The 12,034-nt window shown below is 32.8% G+C and overlaps 1 protein-coding gene across 2 annotated transcripts in view; it reads left to right on the top strand.

The window, feature by feature from the left end:
* The window catches only part of LOC142977301 (dopamine D2-like receptor), a 226,195-nt gene that overhangs the window by 42,043 nt on the left and 172,118 nt on the right, over positions 1 to 12,034 (top strand). For both annotated transcript variants that reach the window (XM_076121118.1, XM_076121119.1), the window contains exon 2: positions 9,228 to 9,256. The gene's annotated coding sequence lies outside the window, so the exon portion shown is untranslated. The remainder of the gene's footprint in view (positions 1 to 9,227; positions 9,257 to 12,034) is intronic.

The following is a 12,034-nucleotide window of genomic DNA, read 5'->3' on the forward strand; positions in this document are numbered from 1 at the left end:
TTTGAAGAAGATAAAACTAGTGTCAAAAACTGAAGATATGTAAAGTTATGATTTATTGGCGACATATTATTATTAAAGTAGATGCTGCTCTTGAAGTGTTTTGCCAGAACTATCAGTTAATCTAGAAAATGTTTGGATGGCTTACACGCAACAAACAAGTGATAATCAGTCACATAATTAACTAACAACTACTATTCAATTTATTACTTTTGTGCTTTGCTTATTTTAAATAGGGTATGAAATATATGTAGGATATTCAGAATTTTAATTTAAGATGCATACTTAAAAAATCTTCCAAAATGTTACCAAGCACCGGTATATTAAATAGATAGCAAGTAAATCTCACAAGCAGCTAGAAACCTACAAGACACGACATCAATAACGTCAGTTCCAGTCTATAAAGGCGCTTACACACAAGCTAAATTCCCGGAACACGCCGAATTCTCCCATACATCCAGTTGACTCAAAGCACCTGTATATTACATGTATAAGGAGCCCATTCAAGGAATTCCTTTGGAACTAACAGCACTTATTTAAGGCGTATGTTAGGGAGTGTATCTTAAGGCTTTATGGCCAAAACCTTTTCGGAGAAGCATGTTTTATTAGTAAGTTTGTTTTATAGAGATGTTGTTAAGCTGTTGCTTTGCTGAGTGTTGCTGGTTTAATTTTCGGAACGATTGAATTTTGTTGATACTGTTGATAGATGATTAAGATTTTTTGATTGAATAGTTATTATATAATCATTAAAATAGTCAAAAGTAGTAATGACTATCTCTTTTTACATAACATTAGACTTAGATTTTATGTATCAAATAACTTCTTATTTTATCTTTAAGGCGTTGTCTTGCTCCTAACGAGTGTTTAATTCCCACATATAACCAATATGTATCTACCTATATAAATTATCTATCAAATGATGTTCAATCCACATATTCAGTAGCGCAATTCTGTACAGTCGGTACTATTGAAAGTCGGTCATTTAAAATGTATTGCCAAAATAGCTAGTTCCTACGACACCCGTCAGAGGCGCTGATCAGAATTTCATACAAAATTTCTCGATGAGAGGCCGCTTGTCGGTACTCGATAGTATTACAGAATCGAGCTACAGTTTCAAATCTAGTTTTGTTTTGTGTCTATTCGTTGTCGTTCTATTCTATTAATGTCAGTATGTTCTTAATGCTTTGGATATATTTAAATAAAAAATAATGGAAATGCTATAACACTGAAACACTTATTCTTTACGCACGTTTCGATCTTAACTTGAATCTCTAGTTACTAAAAGATATTCTCCCATCAACATAACACTCCATTAATCCCATCCGTTTCCAGGTAATCTTCGTACACCCTTAACCTTTTACTCATATACAGTTATTACAGGCAATTTTTTCTAAAACCCTCGTTTGCTTACTAATTAGGGTCAATAAATAGCCTTTTCTTAACAAAGGTTGTACAAAAGAATATTTTGAAGGCCCATTGTTAAGGTCTGAAAAAGGGTCTGTTGAAGAACCCATGTTCTTTTCTGTTGAATTATGGGTTCAGGTAATGGTGAGTGAATTCAGTTTTATGAGAGTTTAAGTTAGGATTTAGGATATAAAGTAATATTTACTTATGTGTTGGGAAGAAAGACTAGGCTGAGGATTTGCAAAAATTGAGAGTGTTTTTGTATATTTTACTAGCGGATCCACGTGATTCCGCTCCCTTCGTAGGTGCCGATTTCTGAAAAAAGAATGTGTTTAGTCTTTCATCATCAATGTCCATGGTAAATGACATTATAATAAGTTTTGCGGTTCAGCCATGAAAGCGTAACAGATAGACATGTTGGAAAGACTTTTACATTTAAAATACAAAATATGGAAGTATAGGTATACAATGTGTGTTCGCGTTAATTCCCGTATTCTATTATACATTAAACATGCAACGCGAGAGTTTAAAAGTTATGATATAGATGTACATTTGTTATAGACATGACTACGCAACATTATAATTTATTCAACGCATTATTATTTACAATTTCAAAGAAAACTCGATATAAGACGCATTTTAAGCCTTCATAACCTAAATAAATAAATTGAATCCATTAATGTCCCACTGCTGGGTAAAGGTCTCCTCCCGTAATGAGGGAGGGGTTAAGCCTTGAGTCCTAAACTAGTGAGATAACCTAGACTTTAGCACAATTCCGCTACCTAAAAACCTATTCAGAATCTAATATACCGTCTTTGATTCCCTTTCATACAAAAGTCAAAGGTCGGATGCACTTAATGCACGAGCGGAGAACTCACAAAGATATTTCACGGATGTGAGGACAAACGGACCTACAAAAACGGAACACAGCGCTTGTTTTATTATGTGTAGGTGGGTTTTGAGTTCTAAAATGTCACTGGATTTAGTTAGACGTTCACCTACGACCTTTTAGAGTTAGGTTTTAATGAACACACGTGGTTTATTTTAATTAAGCTGTGGAACAATTTGACAAAATGTTTTCTACCTGTTTGAAAATTTACTTTTTGGTGCAAAGGAAATGTCGAAAACAATTGCAAATACACCGCGTCAAATGCTTCTAAATATTAATATTAAGTAATTTATTTACTCTCTTTTTATCTGAAATAATATTTTTAAAACGGCATGTCCCTAGTAATTTTTAGAACACTTCTTATAAAAATGCCTAAACTGCGGAACGGATTGGAATGAAGTTTTCTACATATCTACATGACAGTTTTTATCCTGGACGCTAGAGCTAGTACATTATAATATAGAATTTTAAATAAACACCACAAGCCTCAAAATTTCATGCAAGTGAAATCACAGTCAGAAGCTAATATCACAAATCTCGTTATAAAACAATCAAAACCCATCAAAGAACATCAAAAGGGTCTCATAAATGATAAAACGTTGTCATATAACTTACTACATCAATGTATGTAGTACCTGAATTTTAATGTGGCTTTCTTTGTTTGTCCCTCGCGTATTACGAACCAAAGGTAACCTTTTAACCTTTTTCGCTTATTTATTAATGAACTTAATATACTTCTTTATGTATTTTCCTTGACTTTTAAATTCTATTGTTGTTTTTAGCAACCACAGTTGGTCAGCGTGGTGGATAAGGTCTAACTCGTCTTTTATTATGGGGAAGACCGTTGCCGAACAGGAGAACAGTGCGAATCGAATTTGAAATTATTTGTTTTGATGAAATATCGGTGTGTCTGTAGTCTGGACACTGTAGTAGTAGGGTATAAGACTGCTGACCACAAGTTCTCGGGGTTGATTCCCGGGTCAGGTAAAATACATATGGAATTTTCTAATTTGTATTTAAATATTCTTAATAGTCGCTTAGAGTCTGAGTCCGGTATTTCGCAATAGGCCCGTCTCTAATACATGAAACGAAGACAAATACTGTCAAAGCGACACATAGGTGTTTATCATAATATATTTTAATTATAATATTATAATGCAACAGGTCTTAAACGCGATTGAAAATTAAATGTTAGGATACCTTATTTGTTTATCCGACGTTTGACATCCACCTACACAAGCAGTAAGAGTTTTAAAACGTAATATTCCATGTAAAACAAGTGTGATATATATTTGTGTAAATATCAATACCACTGGCAATTTTACAAACATACAAACATACTACAGACGCTCACTCCAGTCCCACAATCGTTGAATTACGACACCCACTCTAAGCTAGATCAATGCACAGAACTTTAGCCAGCACTCAGCAGAGATATTCCTCAAAAGTTCTATGCACACCTGAACTAGATTCCTTTCAATCCGGGATCAAAAGCGCTGATAAAAGCATGAAAATCCCGGCTTAAGTATTGCAACCTTCAAGGTATATTTCCACTGGCGGGCAAAGAGATGAAATTGCGAGAAATATAAATCGTATCCGAAATAAAAGTAGTAATGTATTTTCAATTTTGAATATTTATCCCATTTGTTTCGATTAGAAGACGATAATATTCTATTTGTTATGTTTATAAGAGAATTATTATGAAGAAGCATTTATTAGTTTGAGATATGTGTTATATTATTTTTGTGATAAAAGTTGAATATTATTTTTTGCAAACAAATTAATTAAAAAATTCAACCAACTGTAAGCTTTTCCTATTTACCTACTTAATAAACTTAATGTTTGTTTTAGCATACAACTCTGAGTACCCTTTTAGAAAACCTTAACTTCTCATTTCGGGAGAAGATTTTTGCTCAGTAGAGGTAGTAAGCTTTTTTTTTTATTTTTACATTTGTTCGGTGATGCCATTTATACTCCCAACAATTTATTCGCGAAACACACAAGTTACTTTCACATTTAGAATAGTCTTCTTAGCCAAACAAACAAGATTGTATTTTTTCTAAAGTCTCGCATCGCTTTGCATCACTACTGGTTGAAAACCTAACATAGGTTTGAGTTTCCCAGTATTTCATAGCGCTATTTTTCCTCGGGGCGGTACAAAGGGATTGTGTTACAGACAGTGTAGTGGAGCCGACGGTGACTGCAGCTTTGAATGTGTTATGGAGTTAGTATTAACTTTGTTTTACTAGCTAAGCTGTATTGACATGGCTTTTGTGTTGTATTGGCTGTTCAGTGTGCAGTGACAAGTTTAAAAAACAATGTCGACTATCTTTTCAAAACAAAACAACGTTTCGTAATATTTTTTTTTTACTCTGTCTCACATTATTGTTACATCCGAAAGAATAGGTATGTAGGTAAACGATATGCCCACGTAATTTTATGTATAAAAATATAGATATGTTTAAACTACTACCGACAACCGGCTAGCGAGAAATTATTCCGAAAATCCATTTAGCGCATCTACCGTGCTCCGTAAGAACTATTTTGGCAGTACATTTTAAATGTCAAACTTTCGCCACTAGATACCGACTGTAGAGAATTGCGCTACAATCCCAAGTAAAAGATGATGGGCCTGTAGCCGTTAACTGGGCACGTTACTAAACACCGGGCTACTAATGATAAATATTATAATACATAAAATACATAAGTACATGCAATATATCACGCATGTTATACCAGAAAGCGCAGGCATAGCTTCGCCTGACGTGCAATGAGTTACTACTACTCCGGGGTACCAATGAGAAGTATTGTAATAGTTTTACCAGAAATAACCAGTACGAGAATCAAACCCAAGACTACGCGATCAGCAGTCGGATTCACTGATTCGGATCACAGAAACAGTCATAGTAAGCTCTCATTTAACGCATTTGGGAACAAAAATAGCTACAAAAGCCTAACGATTTTAACCTTCAACTTGGACCGCTATTTGGAGGCCAGACTGTAAATGCAGTTAACCGCATACAGTGAAATTGAAACCCTTAGGGAGGCGGCATGAGACCTTCAAACAGTTTTTGAACCGTTTATACTTACTTTACACAATTAGCCTGAACTTTATCCTGTCTGAACTTTAAAATAGTTACATTTTTAGTTGGTTACATAGGTACCTAATTAGTGTGTTTTACGTTTAGTGTAATGAGCTGGAAATATGTTAAATTCGAATTCATTCCGTTTTATTAATTTGTGTCCAACATTATTATGTCATTAGTTTATTCCTACAGCTATTCCCATTTAACTACAAAATTTGACATCATCACTTTCTTTTCTATACTCTTTGTTAAATTTTAGCAGACCAATATTAACTTAGATAGATGGAGCCGTAGCAAAAGCTTTTACGTAATAATATTATACTTTGTTAACGTGTTCATTAGTTTATCTTTTACTAGTATTCGTTTATTACTACAAAGTTGAACTACAATTCAGAAAATTTTACATTGAGTGAATACTAGACAAGCGGAGGACCGTAGAAAGTGGCGTGCTGAGGGGGAGGCCTGTACTCAACAGTGGGTGGAACCAAGCTGATTAGATAGATAGATTTCCAAAAATATAGGTAGATACATCAAAGAAGACGCAAGAAAACGGTAAAAACCAGAATAATCTTAAAGTAATAAGCCAACAATCGTACTAAAGTACCCATACTACTATGTGTAGAAAACAACACAGCCCTATTCTCCGCAAGATTAACAATATAAAAGTGTTACAGCGAGTTATACTCGAGTTTGATGCGGCGGAGGCACGTAGCCGAGGGCTCGGACGTGACAGCCCTAATGTTGTTAGTGTGGGCTCACATGACGGGGTGGAAACGATAGAGTTTTTACTGCTCTGGGATTGTTTTAAGGGCTTTATTAGCTATAGTGTATAAATTTGCGTGAAAAAATTGGTAAATTGGGTTTAATTTCCCTATATATTCTAATAATTTGCTATGATTTATAACGGTCTATTCAGTGTGTGAGGTCAAGAAGTTCGATTCCCACACGGAATGAATATTTTTGCAATTCACAAAGGGTTCTTTAGTGTCTGGTTGGACTCTGTTATCGTTGTTTGTGTGTTTGTAAAAGTTCCTGCGACACAAGAGCAATTCTTAGTGCCTTATGAAAAATGTAGTAATATTACAGAAAACTTTCAGATTTATGCGAATTTTACTTCAAATATAGCTTGCGGCAGTTGCTATATCAGACCAAATGAAAATCATTAAAGGTTTTGTACAAATAAATATTTTTTTTTAGAAAAATAGTCGTATCGTTTACTCAAATAAAGTATAAAGACATCGCAATATCCAGACATTTTAAATTTCAAACAAAAAAGGTACTTGTTCTTGTGTTTGTTACGTGACTTTGAAGTTTTGTAAAAGAGAATAGTTAAACATTCTAAAAGTTTATTGCTACACTACTTTTCCTTTGATCGTTGAAATTAGTTTAGATGACACCGTCTGACGACGTTTAAAGCTTTAAGAGCTTGTTATATATCTTTAGTCATCATAACTATAACATAATAATTAAATGTGCCACTGAATATATACATATTCTTAAGTAAAAATACATTTATTTTGTGGACAACCCAATTAATATGTAGTGTTTAAGCCATTAAAAATGGCTAATTGTCCATGTAAAAATTATTCAGGCTCGGAAACTTCTGGCTCATTCTGTGAAACTATTTTTAATAGAAACTTTAATGATAACAAATAGATTTAATCTAATTTTATTCAGAACTTGGCTTTAACTTCTACCTTTACCGTAACCGCAACCGGCGGTCCTGTATGATCAGATGTATGAATGTGAATGAGGCAAGGAAAGTTTATAAAGATCGAACCATGTGACGCTCTTTAGCGTTATTGTATAAACAAAAATGTTTTGCTTCATGAAATATAAAATGTTTTTTTCTTCACAGAACTATGGAATGTTTTTCTCCATAAATATATAATTCTTGAGACTTCCCACAACATGTAAACCTACACTAAGTTGGCTCTTTTTCAAACGTGATACAATTAAGATTGTCTCGATACCGCACGGCCATGAACGATGCCTGCCCCGGGATTTGAAGATGAGGAGTAATCGCCGCTGGAGTCTGTTCACAACATTTGACTGATGTGCTTGTTTTAGAATATTTTGTGAGGAAAATACTTGTGAAATATGGCAGAGTACAGACTGAAAATATTCAAAAGATTTTGTATGAGTTGATTTCTTTCTGTAATGTGATAGTAACCTTTCCTGACTATAATATAGCTCTAATTTTATATTTCGTGTCTTTTAGTCGACTACCAGTACCGCGATTCTCTATAGTCGGAACTGTCGAGTATCAAAAGTTTGACATTTTAAATGTACGGCCAAAATAGTTCCTACAACGCAACGCCCAGTAGAGGCGTTGATCAAATTTTCGTACAAGATTTCTCAACAGCTATGCGGTTTTCGATAGTCAATAATATTTGATTTCATTAGGTAAAATAAGGTACTTAGTTATTTTTATCATATTTGCATTCATTTAATACTGACCCCAATAAAACTGAATATGTATATTTTTATATTTATTGTTCTTTATAATATTTTATAACAGCCATAATACTATACATAACTTAACATAAATAGAAATATAAAACTGTACCACAAAATAAAATTTAACTACGTCCATATTTTAACGCCTTTTACAACTGGCAACCCAAAAAAGTAGTAAAATTAACGCTTGCATTATTCAAAGCCTAGGGTTGCCAGACTGAAATATGATTAGCACTTTCAGCACGAAGGCTAGAAGCAAGTTTTAATTGTCGCTGGCAATAAATTTTACTAATAATGTACCACAGGTGTTCAGAGTGAAATTTTTAATACATTTTAAGCTCAAACCATTATTGTTTAAGTTTTGCTTTATTTATTGTTGAAATTATTATCGCTTATTTGAAAATTTAAGTGATGATAGGCGTGGATAAAGTTTGTAATTCAAACGATTATAATTTTTTTTTATATTTATACCACTTTATCCTTACATTGTTTTAATAATTTGTTTGTTGAAAATACTGAATAAAAGAGGTAAATAAATCCTTCTCTGATAAAGAGTACTTCATTTACGAAAAACACAAACTGTGAAATGATTAATGCTTTTAATATTTTACCAGTACATTAGCGTTTGGTGAACTGGTTGGAATATGGCAATAGACTCGCCTCCAATTACACGAAACTAACATCATAAATCATAAATAAGAAAAAAATGTCTGCATTTTATACATCTCTATCTTCTAATATAACAATCCCATTATAAAAAAGCAAAACACACGAAAAAAAACCTGTTTAATCTGGATAAATCCGATCCAATGAACCCACTTGCCAATGTTTACCATATCAAATGTTTTATGGTGTTAATCAATCATACAACCCCATACAAATAAAATAGAAGTACCCACTTGAAATTGAACCCAAATTTTCCAATCAATACTTTTTAAATTGGGACCAGCTGTGCATGTTTAAAACGTATGCATATTTTGACATTTTTGATAATGGATTAAGGTGTATCGTGCTTTAAATTGTGGGTAATTTTCATGGGATATGAATTATGGTTTCGTTTAAATTCAATTGTTATTGATTGTATTTCTTTGGTTACATTCTTATTGTACGTGCATGTTTAACACAAACACTAAACTGCAAAAGGGGTCTTACCTTAATGTCTGATTCTAGCTTACAAACAGCCACAGAAATTTATGCTAACATGTTACAAAACAACGTTTTTATGCTAATTAAAGTGGTCGCAAAGGCATTATTAGGTAATTGTCATTGAGATTATTTAGGAAACCTTGGTCAACTGAGTAGTGTTTTTCGTTACGTAAGTTATTTCTTGTTTACGTCAATATAACATTAAACTCTCAGTACTAAAACTAACCATTTAATCTTTGTTACAGATTAGTCACGATTTGATGGATTAATCTTGGTAAGTCTTCCGACATTTCTAATTTTACATCACAGTTTTTTTTTTACTTAACCTCTAACACAAAATGGAAATGAATAAAGAAGTGATAAACTTGACTTAAAACGTTAAGTAAGGAATTAAAAATATTTCCATTAAGAGATTGTAAGAAAAACGCAGGCAAGTAGGAACTTTTTAAAAGCGGGCGGCTTTGAAAGCAGATTATTAATAAACCTTTATGCTTTATTCATAATAATTAAATTATAATTATAGACAATGAATTTACTGTGCCTCTGTGGTGGTGGTGTATTCGCTTATCTAGAGGTTTCGGGTTCCATTGCCTTTTCAGGCAAAGTACTATTGTTCTTTTCTAATTCTTTTAGAATATTTCATAATAGTACCACGAAGTTTGCTAATACTTGCCCTTTCTACACGGGACTACATTTTTTTTTTTTGTGAAACGTGATGTGTGTATGTCATATATCTCTGCCTACACATATAGGCATAAAAGGCAATTTTGTAATTAAATAAAAACATATATTATGAGGTATTAGTTCAAAGTAGTATTTAAAATAGCTGATCTAAATTTCATGTTCGGGTCACAATTTGGAAGGTTTTAGTAGCAATAACATAAGGAACAGTATCTTAGTTCGTTGACCTCCAAATTCTATTCCTAAAGTCACTTAACATTACATACTAAGATGTTAGTAATCTAGACTTTAGACCTATTCTAGAATGCCTACATTCCTAACATAATACGTTAGGCTGTCGAACTTGAACATTTAATCTTAAACCCTAAATGCTATGTTAATTAACAAAATTGTTTGAAAACTTGTATGAAACAGCTGTTACAGTTGAATCTTCTTCAATTCTATTTGGACTTCATTGTTTAAGCCATGTGTGAATGAAGGTGACTGCACACATAATTCAACCGGCATTGGTGGTTCGGCAGTACTTGTGGAACAACAAAGCCAATCCATACCACTTGTTCGGTGTCATTCGGCTTCTGTCTTAAATAAACAAATTAGAGATTAAGGAAAGCAGTGATAGTACGGATGGATGTCGTCGCTTTACAACTTCATCATCCGCAAAAGATGAGAAAAAATTCACAAATCTCTTGTTTTTACTATGTTACTGTCTCACAACAGCATGTGGCTATAGTAATCACACAAAGTATTATTAAAAAGAAGACAATGAACATCGATCCACATAAATTGACAATTGGCAGATCAATCATGTGCGGCAGCCGAGCAGATTGTGATTGCCGAAAATTTATCTAGATGGTTTTGATAAGACTTTTTGGCTTTACTGATAAATGCCCGGCTATGTGTGCAGCGACTCTTGCTATAAAACTTTTGTATGATCTAATGTCACATTTACAATCTCGTAAAAGAAGTTTGCAGGATTCTAAAGCAGATTTTAGTAGCAAATGATTGTTTTAATTTAATGTTTTAATATATTTTGGGTTCTCTGTGGAATTTTGCTTTATTAGATCAAGTCGTAAAACATTTTAGTATTATTAGAAAGTTTTAGTTAGTGTAAATCTGAGACCTAATAAAGTTTATTATGTCCAAAGATATAAATTACTTAGAATACCATTATTAATAATGTGATTGAAATTACCTTTTTTTTATTGGTTGTTTTTTTTTTAATGCAACCAATTTAACCTTTTTCAGTCGTTTAGCTGTAGCTGTTCACGACTAAACAGACAGATCTTTAAATTTACTTTCATTTGAACATAACTTTCATATTCACAATATCTGAAGATAAAGCATACGTGTACAATCACCATTAGATATCTCAAAAAGTTATTATTTTCAGTTGACACGAACAAAATGGTTGAAGTATCTTGAATTTCAAAGTAACTGTGTCTAATATTAGCACTGAAAATACTGAAACTTGTATTAAGATGTGGTTTATCTGTTTAACTATATTTGTCTCTTTCACTCTCATTCCCTCTCTCTCTACAAAGCTTGAAAGTTTTCTCATTACTATTGTAAAGTACTGCATTAGAATCTATTCGGTTATTTACTTAGACTTTATTAATGTATGAAGGGTAGTGACTCCTGAAAGGCTTGGTAAACTTTATGAAACATGCAAAGGTTAGTTGTTAAGGGTTGGATAAATAGTAACGTAAAAGAGTTCCTTTTGACTACTACTCGTAGCCGTTTGTGGTTTAAACTAAGCACACTTTCTAGCAATCTTTTATCTTATGATAATAACTAAGTAAAAAGTTGAGCGTTTGTATGTTTGAATAGTTTGTTACTTAAGCACACTAAAGTTAAAAAACAGATTAGTACATTTTTTATTTTTTAACCTGTATTAACAATCACTGGTACCTTAGCTTTCGTTACTACCATTTAATTAAATGAAACATAGTCTGAAGAATCGGATAACGCTTATCCACCGAAAACTTGACCGCTATAACATAACTTAACCTCACTCACCGCCGACCTTCCATCGGTCAAGAACCTTCTACAATTATTATTTATCTTTATATAAAAAGTAAAACATCAAAACATTAGACCAAACATAAAAGTATTTTAAAAAAATTTAATATTTTATAAAACCAGCTTCTTAATAATTTAGTGGTACTTAAAGGTAATGCGGCCGTTATTTGAGTGGTTTTTCAGTTCGTAGCTGTTATTAAGTAAGGCTTCATAATATTTTTGGTTTATCTACCTTTGTGGGGATGTAATGGAACTATACTGTTTTGAAAGAGGCTCTTTTTAGGGTAGGTGTAGGTTTTAAGTAGTCATAAAAATAGTAGTTCCACAGAAGCTTATTTGAAACTAGCTGACC

Source organism: Anticarsia gemmatalis, chromosome 12 (genome assembly GCF_050436995.1).
Source record: "Anticarsia gemmatalis isolate Benzon Research Colony breed Stoneville strain chromosome 12, ilAntGemm2 primary, whole genome shotgun sequence".
Lineage (NCBI taxonomy): Eukaryota > Metazoa > Arthropoda > Insecta > Lepidoptera > Erebidae > Anticarsia > Anticarsia gemmatalis.